General features: G+C 35.7%; 1 protein-coding gene across 9 annotated transcripts in view; it reads left to right on the top strand.

The window, feature by feature from the left end:
• Window positions 1–24294, top strand: part of DGKB (diacylglycerol kinase beta) — a 332324-nt gene that overhangs the window by 258564 nt on the left and 49466 nt on the right. The gene's annotated exons all lie outside the window — the stretch shown is intronic.

The following is a 24294-nucleotide window of genomic DNA, read 5'->3' as shown; positions in this document are numbered from 1 at the left end:
AGGAAAAGGACAGACAGTTCTTAGATATTTCCTTTCTTGTGCATTTAGCTTTTCTGGTGGGAAACACTGCCACAAGGGCACAAACAAAGATGTACTGCCAGTTGCAGTCTCTCTACTTGTAAACCTGCCTCAGATATTACCTGTTAAGCAGACTAATCACACCATGTGGCACTGTTGGCAACTGGGACATTCAGTCTAGAAGCAGTTAGAGATTTTCAAGTTAGAAAGTGCTTCCCATTAATGTTTCTTAATGTCAGTGTGCATAAAACTTGAGGATAGCTGTACCCTGATTCTAACAAGTTTTGGCCAGAGGCAAGGGAAATCACTTCAGAGTAAAAAGAGCAAGCTATCTATACGTTTTATGTTACTATGTTGTAATGCTGTATGAATCCCTGAATACAAATGCTGTAGTTGGCTTGCACAGCCATTAACATTTCTTTCAGGGTCATGTACTTTCCTGGTGATTAGATACACTTACTCAATAAATTTTATTATTAAACATAACTCTTGACAAAACCAGGAATAAATAGCAATTGCTCTTCTTCTCTGAGAATCTGAATACTCTGCATTGTAACACTTGACTGCATGTCACAAGTCTGAGTGGTTATAAACCATCATTCTCTTCACACCAAAGGAATGAACAGTTTGGGTTTTCTTTGTTTGTTTTTCTCTATTTATCCGACAAAAAGAATTATCTTTTGCTTCAGAGTATCTTCTTGCTTCTCTTCATTATTCAGACTTTATAAGGATCAGTGCTGCAACTGTTTTATGCTGTTGGGATACTTTTACTAGTTTTGAATATCCTATTTTTACATTTCATCAGCAGTAATTTTTAAGTCACTAGTTATAGTTAATTATTATGCGTTTCAGTTTTAATTCAGCTAAATTATCTGGATCACAAAGTTTAGGAATAAAGTAGTTTTTATGGCTTAAAGACTGCAGTAGGTACTAGCATTCAATTTCTGTGGGCTCTAGCAATTTTACTTATGTTTTCAGTATCTCAGTGTGACTTACCAATCCTCTCTGTCAGCCAAAGTCTCACCAGGCACTAAGCTGCTGCATGTGCTACAATTCTGTATTATGCCCTAATGTTCAAGAGCTGGAGACTGCTAGGTAGAGGGCTCACCAAATTTTTTCCTTTTGTTTTGCTTCTGAACCAAGGGAGACAGGACATTTATCCTCCTGATAATAGGGAAATATACATTATCACTTCTTTAGTTATTGAAATTATGTGCATCTCTGATACATATTTAACAGTGATTTCAATCTACTGACTACAATTGATGTATTAAAAGGGCATTGCTACATTCAATTTCCATTTTCCTGGACAGGATAAAATAAAATTGCAATAAGAATATTAACTGACTGAACAGAATTTCCCATGTTATCTGTCGAAGTGTTCATAACGCAGACATTAAGTACCTTACTTTAGAAAAACTGTTCTCATTACTTAGTTTCTAATCACATTGTGTGCACTGTGGATGGAAGTATCTTCATCCAAAAGGCAATTTTAAAGCAGAGTTGACTTCTCAATTTCCAAAACTAGATCACCTCTCACATCACTGATTACATAAATAATATTGTTGTTTGCATCTTCACTAGCATTCCAGTGCTGAGTAGGAGTAGCCTTTTTGGATTTCAGAGTGGTCCATATTTATTTTGTTCCATTTTGCAACACTGAGCAGTCTTGAGCATGCAAAGTGGATTCCTTTTGAAGGTGTGGGGTATGTGGGGATGAGAGCTACATGCTCTACTGCAAGTGCGTGTTTAGTCCATGAAACCAGGTTAAAACAACTCAAAGAAAAACTCAAAAATGAAGGTAGTGAAAAGTCAAAAATGAAGGTGAACATTTCAGAACCAACTGCTTAGCTTAATGGGCCCACTGCTATCTTATACTGCAAAGAACAGTCACTAATTCTACTAGCTAAGATAGATTCTTAGGCTGAGTGTGCTTCTTCAACTCAGAATTCAAGATTATTGCTGAATAATGGAATTCAATCAATTTTATGTCTACGTTTCTCAAATAGTTTTGATAAATCTGAATCTACTCACTGGGGAAATAACCGACTCTCACTTGAAAATGCTACGATTTTTTCCCTAGCTGATTATTTTCTTAGGCACTATATATTTTTGGCACATTATACTTTTTAGTTTGAAGGAAACATTTTGCAAGCTATTAATACTTGGTGCAGAGATAGGTATTGCTGTGTTGAGAACCATGATAAATACATACCTGCTTGTTAACTTCTGTTTATTAACTTATTCTGAAAAAAGAGCTATGTAGTTATTTTTATGTTCAAATAAAGCATCTAATCACTTGACAACTAAGCACTGCACTTCCTAGGAGAGAGCAATCAATCCTCATGTTTTCCTATGGATGCATATATATATATATGTATATATGTCACATTTTGGTGTTGAATTTTATTTGGTTTTTATAAATATAATTTTTTATGGGACTTCTTAATAGCATGCACATTTACTTTTAGACTTTTTTAATTGCAGTACAATTGTGGGTTTTTTCAGCCGTGTATGAATCTGTATTCTTGTCCCTGGTTTTATAGCTTGGCCATAATTGAAGGTTAGGACTCTGAGCCCTTAGGTGGGGTGCATGGACTATTGGAAGCTGTCTCCTTGCTCTGGGTAGTTTGTTGCCCTGGAGCATGTTGAGCAGTCCCAAGGAGGACTTCTCAAACTGTACAGCAAACCTCTATGAGGTCCTGCTGCTGTCTTCCCGTGCTCTTATGTATAAACCATGTATGTGCAACATGACCATCACTGCAGAAAAAAGGGTCAAATTTCTGCCAAATCTTTTTTCTTTCTTTAGGTATCTGCACAATGAAGGGAAGGGATATTTCTCTGATCCCACTCCCCTCTTTCTTTTCTTTCCTATTTAGCGTTGTGACTGTTAATGTAAAAAGGTTTGTCTTTTCTTTGCCCTTCCCATTATCATCTCTGCACAATAGCCAGACCACAATTTGTACTTTAAGTAATCAAATGGATGTCTGCTTACAAAACAATCTGATTATATGCAGGTTGTCTGAAAAACAATGTATTGAAATTGAGTGGTTTAAAATGTGCACTATTTAAATACATTCCCTACTTATCTTATTAGGGATTTGTGCATGTATGCTACAAAGAAACATTTTGCAGTCATAGCATATAGGTATGTGTGCCTGTGTATTGCACTTCTGTCTAATTAGTAACATTTAATATAAAGCATGTATGAAAATATATTTGTCTGATTAGCTTATAACTGGAAAAAAACCCCAAACATATTTAGCTGTAGTGTACTAAGTATTATCATAATCCTTGTTAGTGGAAAAAATACTGCAGGCTTCATTTCAGCTCCTGTGCAGAAGTAGAGAGGGTTTTTCATCACATTTTATTAGGGTAAAAATTATGTGGTTTTTATGATTTAATTTAATTTTAATTTCTAATTTATCAGCACAATTTCTATTGTAAAATGTCAGTGCATTTGGAGAAAATATAACTACAGATGTATGTGACAATTTGTGAAAGTAGATGACTTAGTGTTTTGACATTATGAATCTCACACTTGCAATGTTTCCATTTGTTGTTTTATTTAAAACCTTCTAGTATGTACATATCTATGATACATCTATCCACAGGCCATTTACGGATTTTAGATGTTACTGTGAACTGCCCATTATTTAGATAGGACTTCTTTTTGGATATTCACAGATACTGATAAGTGCCAAAAGTCAAAAGTTTTCAAAAGTCAATCAAAACTTTAGAAATATTTTCAAAAGTTTGAAAATATTAACATACTGGATAGAAACAAAACTATGAGTTGAGAAACATAAATGCAAGTAAGTGCACTACTTGGTTGCAAATTGCATCTAAAAAAGTTAACTCATGACAACATGTCTTACATGAAAAATATATACCCCTTATGTCAAGTCTTAAGCAGTTTTCTTCCTCACAGAAATTCTAAATAAAATTTTCAAACCTTTTCTGGCAAAAAGAAGTTTGTTTTTTTTTTTTTAATATCTCCAGTAACTTTTTTGCTAAATGAAGTTTCTCTTGGGGTGGAAGTTGTTATGCTTTGACTTTATTGTTGAAGTTCAGTTAGAGCCCTATTCTGAAATGGAATCTCTTTTAAAGTCTCTTCAGAAATATATGTAGCTTGTTTTTGCATTAGTGGTTCCACTCACAATCACATCAGAAAGACAATATCTCTGATGAAAATTTTAGACTATAAATATTTCAGTGAAATACTTCTTCCATATTTATTTTGTACATCACCAGGAACACTGATACTTAACCAAGTCCTTACCACATTGATCTGTGCAGCTTGTTAAGAGCTACAGGAGCTGTCAGTCCACAGACTATTAGATGAATTCAAGACAATGTGCATTCATATCACAGTACCTAGGCAAGAACCAAGCTTACCAATATGATTCAATAACTCTGTGTGGAAATCTCTTTTAATAACTACATTATGACTTTCTGAATGGAAATGCAAAAGCTTTGGAATTGGAATAATGTGTATGCAGGCACTTCAGTGCAGTTAAAAGCGGTTCAAGACATGCAGAGACTGTGAAGGCCTTAAAACACTTCAAAATATCTATAAATATTAAAAGAATATAAAATACCTTTCTTATTAGGTGTCAAATTCCACTCTACAGGGAGAGAGAAGCTTCCCTATAGATAGGGGATTCCTGACACGTTCCCTAAACAGCTTTGTGAGCTAGCTGTCTAATTGAATTTATGGAGGTCTTTCATAACCTGTACTCTGGCTACATGACCTTTCCTTGTTGAAAAAGTTGAAACTGTGTACTATATACACATTCTGTGTAATACATACACAAATATATGCAGTGTATATTCATTATTGGTAGACTTTGAGTTATTTTTAATGTGGTAAGGCATATATAATGGACTCTCTATAATAATATTTTTATTAAATGTTATTGACATTGTCATGGTTACATAGGGTAATAGCCCTTACTTTGTATCTTGTTTAGACAGCTTTTTATAACATAGACATTAACCCCCTACCACAGAGAAAAAAAACTAATTAGAGCTATTTTATAGCTAGTCTAGGTTAAGATATTCGACTTTTAACATCAGTCTAAGCATTAGAAAAAAATTATAAATTTATTCAAACAGTGATTTTTTTTTCTTGTCCATGCATGTTCCACATCTGTTCTGAAACTGTAAACTAAAGGGAACATATTTCCGTGTCAAATTTTTTGTTACTATTTTGGGAGTGTGTGTTGTTTACAGTAAATTAAATAAATGTGAGGGCTGTTAAAGTTAGTGTGGCATTAACTTCAGTGTCTAAAAAATCAGCCCCATAGCCAGTAGATAGCGTCACCTAAGGAAAAGAGTGTTTATCCTGCTTTCAAGTAAGTCTCTAAGGTAGGCAGAGTAAAATACTCACTGGAGGTGACTCTCTTTCCAGTTAAGTAGAAACCTAAGGAATAGGTTGGGTTAGATACTTTCCTTCCTGCCAGCTAGATGGTGAGATGAATTTCTGAATGTTCTGCTTGTGGTGACAGTTCATCAAATACTTGAACAGTCCTTGGAGCAGGAATGGGAATTGGACAGCACTGCCAGATAAGACTTGTTGAACTGAGCCATGTTGAAGACATGTTGAACTTCAATAGATCTGGTGCTAGTGAAGCCCATGTCTGTCATTAGCTCTGTGGTCACCAATCTGCTGAGCAGAAATCACTATGGCAGAGGATCCGTCTTTCAAGTTTGTGCAACCCCTGCTTGGAGTTCAGTTTCCAAGTGCTGGGGTCAAGGGCAGGGGAACATCTGTTTTGGATATTATTGTACAAGCAGTGTTGGGAAATAGGGTAGTGTTCAGTGGTGTTACATACTGCCTCAACTTCAGTGTGCACTGCATTATTTTGTCACTTTTTAAACATCTGAATGGCATGCTGAGTGTCACTTCCTCTGGGTGCATTTGTGTTGCAGCACCGATGGTGCACCTGCTGGGCAGCAGTGAGCAGCACCTGTCTGAGCAGCAGCGCGGGGGCAGTGGGAGCTGCCCTGAGGCAGCTGTGGGGTGTAACTCATCCCTGGCTCGGGTGTTGATCTATGGCTTTGCTGCAAGTTCACCCTGGGCAAGGAAGCCTGACTGATTCCTTCCAGTGGAAGCACCTCTTCTTGCAAATGTGGGACTTGTGTAAAGCAGGATGCAACTGAGAAGTTCCTTCTACCGATACATATTAGTTTCATATTAGTTCTTGTTGGTTCTTCTAGAAACTGTGGAACAGGGCAGTATCACCTTACCTCTGGAGGTGCTTTGAAAGGGAGGGAAAGGGAGAAGTAAAAAAAAAAAAAAAAACCAAAGAATGTAAGACACAAACATCACAGTTTTCCCATAGTAACAAATATCTTTGTGGTAGAGCTGTAATTTTCCTAAATCAAAACTTGGATTTTGGCTGACAGAGAAATGTTGGTACTCAAATGTTTTTGTCTCATATTAGCTAATGAAGATTGCGTGACCTTGACTTCTTATTTTTGTTTCATTCTTGTATTTACTGGAATGACCTATTCTGATATCAAAAAGGGCTAAATGGCATTTTGTCCTAACTGTTTCGTTAAACTGTGCATAGCACCATTAGCTTGTAAGATCTGTGTTCAAACATTTACCAAGCTGTTAAAGATAGTACAGGTTTCCTAGTACAAAAATGTGGGCTGGAATGTCATGATTTTATTATGCTATTGAAAAGATTGAAAAGGCTTTTTCCTGTCTTCTCTTCCACCCCCACTACCCACTATGCCCCCATCCCCAGCAGTAAAGTTTGGGGGGTGCTTATCTTTCTCTCTCTTTTCTCTAAAACAGGCTGTGTTCAGTCCAAGCTTTACTCATACAAGTAGTTCCATCAGTGTACAGGATGGAGCCCATAATTCATAACACAGTTTTAATCTTTCAGAAGTATACATTCCTTTTGGCTGTGAAACTGAGTTTATTGTTATTAGAAATTAATAGGATCTTAAAAAAGGGCTTGATAGTCTGATCTGGTTTTATATTTATCAAGTATGTATATATGCTTCTGTGCAATATAGATCATAGAAGAAAAACAATTTCCTTTTATTTACAAGGCAGTTGAGAATGTCATTGTATTATACTTTTTGGTGCGCAGAATGTTCATTTTCTTTCAAACGTTATTCATCGAAAGAGGATAATTATGGTGTATTTCACAGTCTGCCAGAAGGAAAATGTATCTTTGAAAAGTTTCATTTCCCTTAAGTTGCTCATTTTCTATAGGAAGACAGAGCTATTAAGTAACATACCCATGACAAAGATTGATTAAAATGGCATAAAGGACTATCTTATCTCTAAGTACAGGGCTTTACATGTATAACTCCTATGACATTAAATGCAGTAGGTGAAATTAGCTATTGTATAAAAAAAAATCACAGTAAATTGGTTCCTACAGAGAAAAAGGTGAGGTTGGGAGAGATGGCATGTTAAGTAGCAACAAGAACTAGGAAGTTACTTATTGTTTCAGGATATGCCTATAATGTGGCATCCAAATAATCACACCAAGTTCTCTGCTGTCAGCATTTCTTTATTCTTCTGGGACTCACTTCAGCTGCTAGAGTGGAAACATCACCTTGCTGATGTGCATTCTCATATTGGGCCACCTACTTAGAGCAGTTCAGCCTCCTCTGCAGCATTCAAGGTGAATTTAGCCTGGGTCTGGCTGACCTGGACCAAGGGGTGTGCCCTAATGTGCACCTGTTCCACAGTATTCCCAGTGCTTAACTTGGCTTTACTGGGAGCCCTTCCTAAGCCTTGCACCTCATTAACCCGGGTAAATGAACATTTATCTGTATGACAGCCATTAGTTAAGATATAAATAATAAAGGATAGGAATGCAATATCGAGATATTTTATTGGAGTTTCTTTTTCCCTTATCTGCTGTAGACTTAGTAATACATACCATTTTTTCTTGTAGCAAAACCTGATCAGCTTATCCATGCTTTTTTCCTTTTTATAGTTGTTTTTTCCATTTGTAATACTGAAGGCAGTGGTTATCCTGCTATTTATCACTGGAAACACTTGGCTGTCATTTGAAAATACACCTTGTAGAATGTGAAGCTCTGTAACTACCTCATTTGTACATGACAGGAGAAGTACAAGTTTGCTTTTCCTGAACCCTTTCTTAGAGTCTTTCCTCTATGTTGATCTTGCTCTGACTATACTTTTGCTACCATGTTCCAACTAATCTGTCCAGCTTAGTGGCTTAACAGCAGATATAGCAGATGAGTAGTTGTTATTTAAAAGTGCTATGTCATGCCTCAAATACAGATATTTGTATAAAAGCATTAGCACAAGGCATAACTCCTTTTGCTCCTTTTGAGTGTAATTCCACTGAGATGACTGGATTTATATTTATAACAATTATTGCAGAAGTAAAATGGAACAGAAAGTAGCCCATCTTAGTTATAAACTAACTTTATCCTATTATGATAGTATGATACAGTTTTTCTTTAACAAAGTCAAAACATCTGTTACTATCTCAACATATGAGTTTCATACCAGTTTTAAAATTCATGTGTTTCTCTGCTTCTGAAGTCTTTCAGTTATAAATTATTTCTAAATGTTAGTTTTCTTCTGAAAGCTTACAAAAAGTCAGCAATTAACCAACTACAACAGGTGTTTCCTTTCTTGGGGGAAGGAATGCTTGTGATTATTGTAATTTAGATTCCTTTATGAGTTAAGGAATTGGCCTGTTATTAGAAAACATTGCAAGCACATGGAAAATGTTTAAAATTAAGTAGAAAGGTTCCATGAATTTAAGACTGACACAGGCTTAACCTCTTCAGGCTCTCTTTAAATGTGATTGATACTTGGATAGTTGCATTTATGCGTTAGATTTACAGTAAGAAATTTTTTATGCCAAAGATATGTTTTTATATTGTGACCTTTGTATGAAAAGCTTCAATAACCATTTCGCAGTATTCAATTTGTGTAATGGCAGACAAGCATTCCCTAGGAATACTGATAGCATATTACTCAGATTGTTTGCTCATTTAACCCTGCCCCAGGTGCTGGAATCTTTAGATTAAAGATACAGAAATAAAAATAGAATAGCCTAGCAGATAATTTTTGGCTGCTGTAACATGTAATCATATCCTCTGATCCATTCTAGTTTTCTATTACTTGTTAATAGAAAATTTCAAGTTCCTTGAGTGTCTGCAAAAGGTGTCAGATTGACAGCAATTTAATTTTGAGTAACAAAAGGAGAGACAGCTTCAGTTAATGCACACATTAGTATTACTGATAAAAAATACATAAAATATTCTAAAAATATTTATGATATTAAGAACCTGGTAAGACCTCAGGTTGTGTGTATACACATTCGCATTACTTACTAGAGGTAGAAGTAGAATTTACAAGAGGAAATTAGTGTTTAGAGTGTAATAAGACAGAAATGTGAGATTTGGTTTGTTATATTAAAAAGGCTGAATTTTTTTTCCCTTAGTGGTGGGGTTTTCTCCTTCACTCTGCAAAGGCTTGTATTAACCAAAGCAGCACGTAGCTATAAATATATATTGGAGTCATGCAAGTATTTTACTAGTGCCTAATTACTCTGCAAGGAGATAGGGCTTTGGGTGGGGTTTTCCATACTTGCTTTTAAAATCAATTTCAAGATTTCTTCTTTCTCCTTATTTTTCCATTTTTTTTCTTGCAACCGTAGTCAGGTAGCAGATATGCTATTAGAATGCTGTATAGGGAAAGCACCAATAAAAAGAGCTGTTTGACAGTGACAATGTTTCAGTTGCGTAGGCCAAGTGTGAATCTGGTGATTCTGTGCATTTGTGCTGACAATAGTAAAATTAGAGGAGAGGAGGTTTGGTCAAACTATGTCATCTCTGTGACCAGCTCAATTTTTTACCTGCTGCCTTTAAATCATAACCTTCCTCCTGACACTGTTGAGCATTGCCAGTGAACCACCAGGTTGTTTATAAAAGCACATTGTAAAATAGTTTGTGTTGGAAAGAATGAGCTGCCCAACAAATTAATGGCATTGTGAGGTTCTGCCTGCTGGGGTGAAAATAAATTGTAAGAAAATATGGGGAGACAGGTAATGGGCACTAGCCATGCTGCACAACACTTCTCAAACTGCTGCTGAGTGTGTGCCAATAGATATGGCAATAACTGTCAACTAGATTTACACTACTTTCACATTTACACAGTGAGAGTAGAAAGGTTGAAAGAGTTCTATAATTTTATTTAAAGTTTAGCACCAACTATTTCTGGACCTACTATTTCCAGGCGACAGGGTTACAAACACACTGCTTATCTTTCATATGTGTCAGTGGGAGGGTTTTTATTACCATCAAAAGTCCTTGAAATCTGACATCAGAAAAATAGCAGTGAAGCAGAGGTATATACTTAATTGCAAAATCCAAGTAGGTACAAATTTCACCACTTATTGTATATATTGGGATTCCTGATAGCACTAAATTGTGCTACCTATCTATAGCCCCAGTGGGTGGTTCCTGCAGGTAATACATTTTCTGGCTGTGCTTCTTTCCCTGATATTGAGAAGGCACAGCTTAAAGTCCCCATGTTGGCTTTGTTTTTTCCCTTTGCATTGCATTCCATGCTGTAGAAATCTGCATGAGGCTGATTGAACAATTTTAAAGGTCCACTGTGCGGGGCTCAGACATTGTCCCATCATCCTCCTTACGTGTCAGCATTCAGACATGTCTTTGCACTTATATTACAATAACTTTCAATAGTTGTTAGCTCTATAGAAGTGGTAAAATTATGGGTCTGAGTTGAATTTTCTTATTCTGGTTTGCACATCTTCAGTGGAACTTGTAAATACTTTCTATGTCTATATAATGAAAACTCTGGAAACTAGTTAAATAACTTAATCTTACCAGAAAACCTGCCTTATGATTGTCAGAGGATTCAGCTGCCAACCAATAAGAAACCTTTTTTCAAAATATGGACTAGAGCAGCTCTGGATTTGCAATAGATTACAGATGATATTTGTGTATCTTTTTTGGTTTGCTTTCTTGTGTGTCTGTTTTAGTCAGGAAAAAAAGTGATGTCCTTACAAAAACCCTAGTAATTTCAGAATCCAGTAAATAATCTGATGCTGACAAAACCATTCCTTGTATTACTTTATGTCAACTGTATGAACAAATTGGCAGTTAGTGATTATTATTTATTTTTTCTGTGGCAACACCCAAAGGTCTTGGACACTAGATGCTTTATAAACACAGATCAAATGGATATTTCCTGCTTGAAGAATCAGAGGCCCAAAGATAATTTAGGTTGGAAGAGACCTCCAAAGGTCATCTAGACCAACCCTCTCTGCTCAAAGTAGGTCTAATTGGATCAGTTTACTCAAGGGCTTGTCTAGACCTTGCACTCTAAAAAAATCTAAGAATTTATGATCTGAAGTTCATTTGCTAAAATCTAAGGGCTTGGTTGCTGAATGCAAGGTTAAGAAGTACACTTTTATACTGCATGTATGTGGCAGTCAGTATGTAATTAGTTTTATTTTCATCTGTCTTATTCACTCAGTCATAGGAATAGCTGACCCTGTAGTCCTATACTGCAGGCTCCTAGTTCAGTCTTGGAAATAAGAGTTCTCTGCTGGGGACTTCCTTTTTGGAAAAGGCCTCAGAATAGCCACCAATGGGAAAAATCAGCACTATAAAGTGAAAACACAAAGGAACTCTCATCCCTGCTGGAAAAGAGTGCGCTGGAATTGATCCTCTCATTACTTTTTCTGATCAACATTCCCTGCCTTTTCGTCTAAAGTTTGCAAATTATTCTTTTCGGCTGCTTCAGGTGGAGTCCCAGTATGTTCATCTCTTCCTCACAGACCTATTGACCCCTTGATGGTCAACAAGGAGGTGCATGTTGAATTGTAAGTTCATGTTGAAAATCAAATAGAGCCAATAGTACTTAGGGGAGCTACTAGTATCTTCTAGAAATTCCCCCCACCCCACCATTTACCTGGACTTTAGGTATAGTTGGGGATGTAATTTTCCTTCTAAAGTATTTAGTTTCTCCTTACTGACCTCCTACTTCATGTTTCATTTGATTTCAATTCTATTTCCTTATGAAAAAGTTGTTGAAAATTTAGGACCCCTGGATCCCAAATGGCTCACATACCTATAGAAATAATGGCAAAATCTTTATAGAGTGCAAGTGGCCTCGTATTTATATGACCTTCTACAGGTAGTAAAACATTTCTCATAGGTGGCCATTTTCTCTAGGCTGTGTGGAAAAAAATTATTTATGACTCGAGTTTTTATATTTATTCTGTTAAAAATACTCTTTGCCAGGTTGGGGATATTAGAACCATTACCTAAGAACAGATAAAATGGATGATTAAGTCTTTAGAGCTTGAAAAAGTTATGGTAGTAAGAAACAATCAGCAATTTTTGTTATAACATCGGAAATAATATTAAGATGTAGACACCTTGAGAATTACTGAGCAAGACGTAATCAGAAGACATTTAAAACATCAGAAAATAATTGCTGTATAATTAATTGGGCTGATGGAGTTGATTAATCTAGCTCTGTCTGAAACAATTTATTAAAATATCATTTTCTACAGGTAAAAATCTTTATGGTTAGTCTCATATATACTGACAATGCTTTTCAGCTATAAAATTGCCAAAATATATAGGGATAGTTATTTAGCTATCCATTCATTAAGAGATACCTGTTTACTTTTTAATATTTTCACCCTATGGAGCCTTTTCTATAGTGAGACACAAAGACTTCAAATATCACTGTGATGATGTCACTCTGTTTATTTATATATTGTCCAGGTTTGTAAAACTTTCTCTGATGAGCACCAAGCTCTAACTGCATGAAAATGCTAACAGAGTAAGACATGATACTCTTCAATTACTTTGCAATAACCTGTGTTTTAAAGTAAGCATCAGGCCAGTATTAACATAAAAAGCAAAGAAAAATTTCTGCATCACAGACATCTATTGGAGGGAAGAAATCATGATATGTGGCTGCAATAGATATGTTTTTCAATTTTCCAATGTATTAATTTCCTGCTTATATTGTACCAAAAGAGCTGTTTGAATATAAAGAATGAAGAGGTCACCTGGATTGGACCTCTATGAAATAATTTCTCCTTGAAAGAAAGAACACTGAACATAAATTCTAACATTGCTTGTTGCAATAAAAATGTTTAAATTATTTATATTTAGAGTATTCAAAATTAAGATAATCTGCTAATTTTTGTGTTGAGTGGTGACCCCTACTAAAGCATTTCATTCTGTTGCTAAAGGAATGTCTCAGTTATGATTTCTATATATATAAAAAAGTTAATTTAATAAAAACAAACAAGCAAAAAAGATTGCAGCACAGCATATGAAAATGCCGATTTTTTTATCCCAGCTAGATAAATTGTAGTTTTTTCATTTTATTTACCTCATACTTAAAATTATCCCTATGTAAAAGAGAGAGTGCAGATGGGTGACTGTCAAGGCTTTCTCACCTAGGCATCTCCCTTTGGCCACGCTGTATCTCCCTGGGAAAGGAGTCTAAAGCAGCTTCCATTGACCCTGTTCTGAGCTGCTGAGGCTGTTTGCCAAGATCTCTGTGATGAACAGAATGTCTCTTTTCAGACATGTTCTTGCTACCTCAGACATTCTGTCTGAATATGAACATTTGACATCATCTACCTAACTGCATTGGTACCGTTTGATTTTTTTTATCACTTCTTACTCATGAGATCATGAAGTATTGTCTGCTTTGCTAAATTATTTTAACATGTTGTGTCTTGTATTCTATGTTGAATTATGAAGTAGTCATAGGCCAGAAAATTCATGGTAATTGTTGTCAGTAGCAGAAAAGACACAGATGACAAAGGTTTTGACCATATTTATTAGGTAAGGTTTCATTTCATTTTATATGGGTGAGATGGCAATTGGTTGTTTGAATGATTAAAGGTAATATAAAAGGTTCACTTTCACATTACTTTGATTCAGCCAGAGTCAAAGGATATCACCAATATAAAATTATTACTATATTTATGATCTTTTTGTAGATCACATTTCTGAGTATGACTCTTTTTTATTATTGAACAAGTAGAAGAAGAGCTATTTTATAAAACTAATGAGGAAACTAGTATGCTTAATGGCATATTATCTCTTTAAAACTTTCTCCAAAACTAAGACTACTGCTACCAAATTGGTAATGTCTGTTTAGTGCTTTAGCATTCAGAAGGTATTTCTTTACAGGCTAACTAGAATATTTTATAAAATCTATTTTGAATATCTTGAAAATGTGTAAAATGATATGTCTTATCAAAATCTGAAAAATGTCCCCATATTGTCAGACATTTCTTGAGGGTAATATCAAGGCTTTGGGTGGCTTTGAGAGACAGGTAGTTAAAGAAAATTTCTCTTGGCAGTTGGATCATGGAAAAAGATTTGTTCTGCTGGGGAAATGAAAGGACTGTGTTAAAACAAAAGCTAATAGGAGAGAAGATGGCCTTTTAGCTTTAAAAGTAGAGGAACTACTTGCAAGAACTTGAAAGAGAGAGTGACATTGTGACCAGTGAATTCAAAAATCACTAGATTCCTTTCATTGTACATGCATTAAATATCTTTTGGTCTAGGCCACATGTTTGATTTTTTTTTTTTTAAGGGATTTGGGGCTCTTCTTAACATATGTTCCATCATTATAGGAATCTGACAGATCTATGAAGTTTATGACAAGTCTTGCCAATGTGAGCAGCTAGATAATTGACAAAATGTTGCTAGATAATTGAAAAAGAAAAATCCATTTAACTAACATATATTACTTGTACAGCATGCTAGATGACACTGTTACATATCTAGCAACGAAAAATGGCAGAGGATGTGAAGTGGCATACCTGGGTTATTTTGGCAGGGAAGTCAGATCAGTGTGTCTTTCTTCCCCTTAATAGAAAATGGTTCATACTGTATGTTGAGACCCTAAAAAGGCCTTACATACAGCCTAGACATTGTTTTTGTGATGTCTTTCCATGATGATACTGCTGCTGTAGGATTTATGCTGTAAAGTATGTGTGTTTACAGTGGATCTGTTTTCAATGTAAGGCTACCCTAATCTGAAAAGTTAATTAACCCAGTATACAAAGTAAATCTCTTAATTCAGTGTTATGAAGCATATGGGTGTTTGTTGTGCATCAGCTGAACATTTCCCAAGTATTTAGTAAACACCTGTGCAATCACAGGATACTTACTAATGAGTACAGTAGCCTATCCTTATGTGTCTAACAACTTTTGAATGTAAACCTTGGCTCCCAGCAGTCTTTATTAATGCAGTCTTCTTGGCAATGTAGACTTTGTGAACTAAACCAACTGCATCTAGAGATCACCCAACTTCTTATGGCAGTGGCTACTTTTTCTCTTCTTTGACTTCCCTGACCTCCCACTGCAGCTGTTCTTACAGTGATTATTATCCAGTTCAGCATGCTGCTGTAAAACAATCTTGCTTTTTAAAAACAAACATGTTAATTTAGTATATACTCTCATTTTAAATGAATAGATTTAAAATTTGGAAAGAAATTTAAGAAAAATAAGTTATTTTAAAGCAATTGTTTACTTTATTATGATATTTGCGTATCCCCATTTCACCCACCCATAAGACAATACTTTCTAATTGGCACAATTTCAAGACACGCAGAATTGGTACATGAATAGAGAACTGCATAGCTAATAGTTTCATTTAGAGGACCACACACAGTTGCTGCACATGTGAAGGAAAAAAGCTGACAGATGTCCACATCTCCTGGCTCTAAGAATAATAATAATAACCCTCCAACCTAACAGACTGTGAGCAGGAAAGGCTCCCAGAGCACTGTCACCTTTTCCCCTCACTGAGAACCTTGTACATTCCTGCAACTTCTTACATGATTTTTCCTAGTCCAGAGATAGAAGTTATGTTATCTGAATGGCATATAATAAATCCCCTTATGAGAGGAGATTAATTTGTGTTTCTTTATTATAAAAATAGTGTAACTTTCCCCTGCAATAACAAAACCTTGCAAGCCACCTCAGTCTCTTGCAAGAAAGAATAAAAAAATGAGAATTCTTTTACACCATAAGGAAGAGTGATGCGATGGTTCAGTAGTATCTGGAATTTAGTAGATAAAGTACTTGTCCCACTTCCCTGCTTCACAGAAAGGCTAATTTATTTTGCCATGGAGTCTACATCAAGTTTTCAAGGTCTTTTGAAAAGCTTGGGTTTCGATAAGGAGGGTCTACTTTTTGGCTCTTTCAGTCGCAGAAAATTACATTATGTAAACTTGAAGACAAAAAAGAGAAAAAAATTATATTTCTTTGGTAAAAAAAAAAATCTTATGGGAACACATAGGTTCTAACTGCCTGAGACTATTGGCCCTATCAACTTTTACCACCCATTACAAGGAAGAATAGCTAAAGCAGAGTTTAGGGCTATGTAAGAAAGACAATACATTATTTACTTCTAAAATTTCATAAACTCAAGTTAGAAATACCGTTGTCATTTGAAAGTTAGGAACATCTAAAAACCGTGTGCTTTCACCTGAGGTGTTCCTTCAATTTTTCCCTGACATACTGAGTAGGTTTTGAAATATGCGTCACTGCTTGAGATACTCAGGAAGAAATGTTTGTATAGGAAGAGTCATGGTCTTTTAATTACAGACTCTGTTTACACTAATATCACAGCCATCAGCAACTGCATCCATGCAGTGTCAGCAGTAATTAGCACTGAATATATAGGCCTCTACTCAGGAAGAATTGCTGAATGTATGATTTAACAGCACTGGAAGTGCTCCTACATTATCCCACACAATAGCATTTTTAGTATAAACTACAAATGTCTAAAAAAGATTTGCTGTTTAAGTATAGGTCCCAGCTTACTCTGCACCAACCTTCCCAAGAAGACAAGCCCAGAGTAAGTGGAAAATGTTAGATGATAAGCATTAATAGTATAATGCAGGAGAAAATCTCATTTGACATGAAAATTTTGGTGCCAGTCCCATTGCCTTTCATGCGGTTATGACTGTAGCTATGCTTGTTAAGAAGACAGTCCAGTGTTAAGGCACTGATAAAAGAGTATTTCAGTGGACTCACTTCTGACTAGCAGTGCAGCCTCAGTTAATGTAATGGAGGCTTAAATCCTTTAGGTTTCAGAATATTTCAAATTGAGTATCACATGTTACTTGGACTTAGTTACACGGATTTAAGCAAGCCTATTCTTCAAACGAGTATTTTTCCCCTTCAGTGCTAAACGCATCTCTGCAACATTTGTTTACTAGGTCACTGGTATTCAAATCTGAGTTTCTTTTTAAACCAAATTCTTCCATCTTCTTAATTGCATGCAGAACATGCTCCCAAAACCACAGGGAGGGTAAATTCATTTTTATTTTATTTTTAAATAATGGAGTCTTTATGCATTCTGAAATGAAAGTCTGCCTTCAAATGGAGGTTTCTCCTCTTCCCTCAGCCACGGGGCTCTGGGTGCAGAAAGCTCACTGAAAGATGGGTGAAAATTGTAAATAATTTAGAAAAAATACTATACATTCTAGAATCTCCTGCTCCTTGCTGAATTTGTTTTGGCATGCAGAGACACTAATGCACCTGTGGAGAGAACGTTCTCCGTAATGGATGACATCTGGTTTGAAGACAAAAGTAGAATGTCAGTAGATATTGTTAAGGGAATGACAGTGGTAAGAGCCAATCCTGCTGGTAACTGCAAAGAGGTCTCTGAGCAACTGTTTGAAAACACACACACACAGCTTCCTCAGAAAACTCAGCATAAAATATCTGCAAACTGCTTACAGAAAATACTTAAAAAAACCCCAAACCTTCTTTTTTTTTTTTTTTTTTTTTTTTTGTTAGAAAGATCTACCCAAAGTTTTTAAGATGTTTTAGAAGCAGTCTTAAAACAGACTTTTCTTTCCAATAGTATGTAGAACAACAGTACAGCTGTTTATATGGGCAAAATTCTGGTATATGTATTATATCTTCTTCAGAGAAACAAGGATAAACTTATTTGAGATTTTTAATACTTTTTGAAATTATCTTCTTTACTAAATTTAATTTAGCCATAATAAGTCTAAAGAATTGTTCAGCCTTTTGTAGTCTTCTTAATTTCTTGGATTACTGATTACTGCACTTAAAAGTAGTTTGTTGATGAACTTTGAACCAAGGTCAAGGTACATTTGAGAATTTGACCCAAAATTAGGATACAATTTCAAGCTAATGCTTAACTCTTACAAAAACTTTTCAATTTCTTAACTGTGAGTTTCTCAGAAGTTATCCCCTCTTTACACAGAAATAGATCCTAATGTTGTGGGATGGAGCATTTGCTGTATACATATACTTAAATGTGTATGAATCAAAATATTAAATAAATGACTGAGGAAATAAAAAGTAAATAGATTTATCTCTGCTTCTAAAGATCCTCCATAAAAGGAATAGCTCCTAATTTTACTGATGATATGCCTTATTACTGCATGCCTTACTATTAGAAATAATTCCAAATCCCATTTATTTCCATTCATTTTTATAGGGAATGCCATGCAGTTCTTTTAGAAAGCAAGTAGAAAATACCTAGACTTCTCTGTTATATGTGATTTACCGTTCTTTCCTACCACCTGCCTTCAAGCAGAGGTATCTTCCTAATTACTCTTCATATTCTCAGTAAGACCTAGGTAGATAAAGACCCCCCTCCCCCCCCCAAAAAAAAAAGTAACAGTAGAAACTAAAGGAGGCAAACAGACTTTTTTAATTGTATGGTTGTCTAGGTCTTGCAAATCTTGACCTAGAAATTAGTTCTGATGTTCATCACATTTACCTTTCAGCAGTAGCTGCACCACAGCTGAATGCCTAACCAGGGCATGCTTCCTTTTGTGCTCTGAGGTAGGTATTTGAAGTAGACCAGATGAATCAGATTGAAGTCATGTCTGTTATTCAGACTCAGTCATGGTCATGAATAACTGAAGCTAATTATTCACAGGAATATTGCCTTCAGAAATATTTGCTAAGGTGTAGTTGATGAAAAAACGATGTCCCAATAGCCTGCTCACCAATGCAGCTGTGACAGGACAGTCTAAAAGGGGCATAAGGTAAACCTGAAGGGCTTTTCTGTGGTAATCCTTCTTCCTACTGTCTAATGGTTTCCTTAAAGTGTCAATATTTCATTTACATTTGTGTGACCATGCTCTGACAGGAATGCCAATAAAGCCTTCAGATGCTAAAATCGTTCTGAGTTATTTCTGTGAGTGGGAGTCAATATGATGCAAGCCAGGTGAGAGAGTTGGTTGAATCAGGCCATGACAGAAGCAGAGTTTTCCAGCAGCTGTCCCAGAAATTTCTGCCCTCACAGCTGCTTGTACCCAGCCCTACACTGAAGGCAGGCCACAAGGAGCGGGTGGGGACCGAAGCAGCAGTAGCTGGCGTGGTCAGACCGTGGTCAGACCGAGGTAGAACATGAGCTCACGCCTTTGCTCTTCTGGGGATCAATATGCTGCAGAGCCCCTTGGCAATGGCTAAGAGGTTTTGATGGCTCTGTTTTTAAAGATATGTTTCTCCTGCAGAAAGATCAAGAGATTCTCTTCTGTTTCCAAAAGCAGAGAATCTCTGTGATCCTTTGTTCAGAAAAGAAAAAATTCTTTTCGTAACAGAAAAAGGCAAGTATCTCCAAGCTACATCTAGTCAAAGTCACTGGGATTTTTGTTCCTACAGGTATGAATATACAGATGTAGTAATGCTAATATGATTTGGGAAAAGAAACGTGGTTTAGGCCCAATTGTGATAACGAGAAAAGCATTATGGTATGGTGGAAGTGAACATGAGTTTCTTCCTCTCTTGTCTACATCTGTGTCAATATATAATTTGTGCAAAATAGCATGTGAAATATTTAAAAACATAAGATGCAATATACTTGTGAAGCATTCTGTATTCCAAATGAGTTCAAGCAGAAATAACATTAAATAAGTGACTATTTATTTTTTCAGTAGAGATATGTTTTTCAATATGATTAATAGCAGGAAAATAAAACAGGTTAATAAAATAAAAGAGGAAAATAAAAAAACAGGTTATTTATCTGCATCTGGAAATCCAGACTCACTTATTCAAGAGGCCATAAGCCCTCAATTGTTTGGAGTAGAGGAAACTAAGAGGTTGTATTTGAGTGCTAACAAATTGAATCATTCTACAGCATTCATTGTTTTGTCCTCTTATTAAGTGAAAAAGTATAAAACATAATAAGCAGCTACATAAGGCAGATCCTGCATGAAATTATTTATGCTATTCATAACCTTTTTAGCAACAGGCAGATTTCCAACACAGTGATTTACAGGTGTTTTTCAATAAACATAATCAAAGTATTATCTCTTCTTTTGAATAAGCCTCTGTTGGAGCAAACAATGAATAGGCTGTTCTCTTTAGTTTACCTATTTTTTTTTTTCTGAGTTCTTGGAAACTTAGATGCCAGATATATAACTATACATCTTGTATTTTAAGGACTAATAATATTTAAAGGTTTAGAAATTTCCAGTTCTTTAACAACTTACATGTGATATTAATGGTCAAATTTCAGACTATTTATAAGGCTCCTAATATCAGTCAGGAAATTAGATATTAATAATGGACCTGAATCTAACCCAGTGAAATACTCCAGAGCCTTGGAAGCATTCACATTCTGACCTGAATAGAAGAAAAACAGCTTATGTCACCATGAAAGCAATCCAGCTAAGTCACCTGTGTACAGCACAGCCTGCACATGGTAGCCTAACATTTCAGGTGTACCTCAGTGTAAATTCTTCCCACATCTGACTGAACTTTCCAGGTGTTTTCAGACCAGTGTTTCTTGAGAGGAAGGACAAGTGCAAAGTACTCCTTCTTTGCAAAACATATACTTGAGAACCACCTAAAATGAACAGATTACTGAACTAGTACATTATATACTGTTAGTTTCATATATGTTATTAATTCTGGAAGATATTTATAGGCTTAAACTAAAAATTCTGGTTTTCTGAAGGCCTTGTGAATGAACTTTTGTATCCAAGTATTTGAACTGTGAGCCTCCCCATTATTTTCTATCAAGGGCCACAGTTTATTCTCATTTTAATGATAGCATCTCATTTTTATAAGTTTACAAAGACTCCAGTGTATAAAACATACACAACAGTAGTAGCTATGAAATATACCGGAAATAACTATTTCCAGTAATTGAATACATTGCCTTTGGCTTTAAGTACCAAAACAAGTCTTAAGTCTTTTCTACAGGCTATACATTCACTACTCTCTAAGCTGATCATACAAAGTAGCTTTCTTTACATCTTAGCAATTTAAAGTAAAAGCAATGATAATTTTTGTCTGTTATTGTTGATTTAATTATAGACCCCTAATTCTCAGGATATAGAAACTGTATTCCCTCTCCAGAATAAAATGAAAGCTGGGGAAAATGTGTTTGAATAATGTGTGGAAAGATGGAGAGTGAAGGACTCTATCCAAACCCAAGTGCTGTACATGGGTTTTACATAGCCCCATGCACTCCTAGGGCTTTTTACTGAAGGTAAATATAGCATGATTATAAGAACTAGCAAAATTCAGGTCACATTTTGACAGAACTAGTCATGTTTCATACTCTGAGACAAAAATCTGTCATAAAACACTGGTCACCTTTCCCATTCAAATTAATTCATAAGATACTGCTGATCTATTTACCTTTTTAGTCTGCATACTGTACCTCCATATCAGTCTGATTTAACTGCCTCAAGTTCTGCAGTAACCAGAATGATTCTCTGTATATCCAAAAAAAAATCTAAATAAGTCACCGAATTGTAGCCCTGAGTCTTGTTTGATTTCTCTCACGTACCTAACATTCAATGGTCTAGAGCTGGTGACGTTTCCTTGTTTATCTTGGAGTACTGCTCAGGAATCTCCCTTGCTTTTCATCTCCAGACTACATTTTCAATCTGATTTAATATGATGGGATATCTTGTAGACAGTGGGGACTCGGGAAGAGTTGGGGAGGGAACACTGAAGAATGTGTATGTTGCACTACAGCACAAAATAACTCACACATGCACATTAAGATCGAAAGAAAGAGCAAAAGGAAGCAAAAGGAGGAGACTTTATTTCTGACCTCACAGTATACAGAATTCCAAAAGTGGCAGTGGATTGGAGGATGAAATTGCCACCTCTCTAACCACACTGTTCAAACCAAGAGTCCATCAATTCTCTCCTCTCACAAAGAAGAATTCAAAACAATCATTATTTACATGACAGTTCTTGAAAAACTCCAGTAGAAATATGTAAACATCAGAAGGCATAGAAAACTTTTAAAAGAACTTTAGAACTTTTAAAAGAACAGGACAATATGTGTAGAAGATATATTTCAAGAAATTTGGAAGACAAACCCCCTTCTCCCTCAGAGAACCATCCATTCACCAACCATTTAGAGATATTATTTCCTAATTTTTTCATTCCAGTAGTCTTCCATTTTGGTAAAGAATTTTTTAGGAATGTAATGTGTTTTTGTTAGGTATCAGGAAGAAATTTGCCATATTAGCAAGCAGTTTGGCTTTTCTACTGTCCTTATTTCAGTATCAAATGTACAGTGAAGTGAATAGATAAAATGTTTCAATTTTTGCTATGTTTCAATTTTGGTCAATATATTGGCTACCCCAGCTTGACAGTGATACAGTGTAGAAAAAACCCTATAAATATCTATAGGGATGTGAGTTTTTGATAGATCTGGTACCCAGTGGAGAAAGTGAAACTCTTCAAAATAACAAATTTAGGTTCTTAGTGTTTGGTTTGGGGTTTTTTATTTTGTTCTAGGGGGATTTTGTTTGGGTTTTGCTGTTGTTAATTTTTGTTGGCCCTATCTTCACCTTTGGCTTGTGCAGAAAATGAGAAACTTTTGGGGATTGATCCATACCTGTGAGCATTTGAATGGCGATCTACCCAGTTTTATAAGTGAGATGGTGTGTTTTGTTATGTGAAAATTACTTAAAACATGAATGTGTTTTAGTTAATAATTTCAAGAATTTTCAGTTTATACATTGTCTGAGAAATGCTCTTATTAGGCTGGCTAGTCCAGGATCACCAGGGAGAAGGGCTATGAAAAACACCAACTGCCCATTGGAGTTTTCTCTATCAACAAGGTACACATGCATGAAACAGAAAAACACAATCGGACCACATGAGGAAGTGACCAGACCAAGCATTTTTTCCTGTTTTTATAGTGCCCAGCACACCACCAGCCCAGGCTTTGAATAGTGTTTTGTGGCCATGGTAATTCTGGTGAGAAATAACCACAGTTAAACTTCCTTCAAAACTTTGGTATAAAGAATATTGAACTTTGTTCACCTGAGGGTAGAATTAAGAGGTGACTTAAGTGTTATGTAAAACATAAGATTGCAGATATCTTTGGAGATGGTTTCTAGGAACAAGGGGCATTTCCACTGCCTAAGTACTGGGGTTAGTCTGTTGTGCGCTGCTTATTGCCTTCTCCTGGTAATTACTTTTTGGAAAAGGTGGTTGTAGGGACACTCATCTCCTTGTTTAGGTACTGTGTTTAGCTGTGTAACTTTGGAATGCCTTTTCTTATCTGCACACAGCTCCTAGTTGGCTGTTCTGGTGCATCACCATGGTTTGATATATGACGCTACCAGAAGTATAAAGGCCTTTGAGTTGTGGACTAGATATGCAGACAATATTTTCTTAATACCTCTTCCTTTGTAATATTTTTTTAAACTACTTATTTATTCAATTATTTTAAAATTCAACAGCTTCCTACTGAAGAAGAAGGTTCCTTTGTCCTAGGCCTGACCCTGTGACAGTAAGGAAGAAACCCTTTCCCATCCAGTGGGATTCTTCCATACCTGTTAGTGTTACTTTCCTTCATTAAAAAAAAAAAAAAAAGAAAAAATACATATTAAACAGTAAATCAGCTCTGGAAGAAGGAAAAAGATGTATGAAAATACTTAATGAAAGCTATTCTCTGTATGTTTTATAGGTATAAAGTAAGCCTTAATCATAACCCTGCTAGGTGCTAGCTTTTTGTCTAACAAAAATTAAGTGTTTCAATAATACCAGGCTATTATATTGGTTGTGTTTACCTTATGGAATTACTAAAATTAACCGAGAACTCCATGCCCCCACTTACATGAGCTGCAAACTCAGTGCTTTTTGTGGTGGATATGAGGTTAAGTGTAAGCAGGGTATTATAAACTGAGGTCAGATTTCATGAGCCCCTACCAACATGAGGACTGACAATACAGTGCCCTTCATTTAAGGAATAGGAAAATTCTAAACCTG

This window comes from Taeniopygia guttata, chromosome 2, assembly GCF_048771995.1.
Source record: "Taeniopygia guttata chromosome 2, bTaeGut7.mat, whole genome shotgun sequence".
NCBI classification, from domain to species: Eukaryota; Metazoa; Chordata; class Aves; order Passeriformes; family Estrildidae; genus Taeniopygia; species Taeniopygia guttata.
Note: the sequence above shows the minus strand (reverse complement) of the source record. Positions and strands in the feature narration are given on the sequence as shown.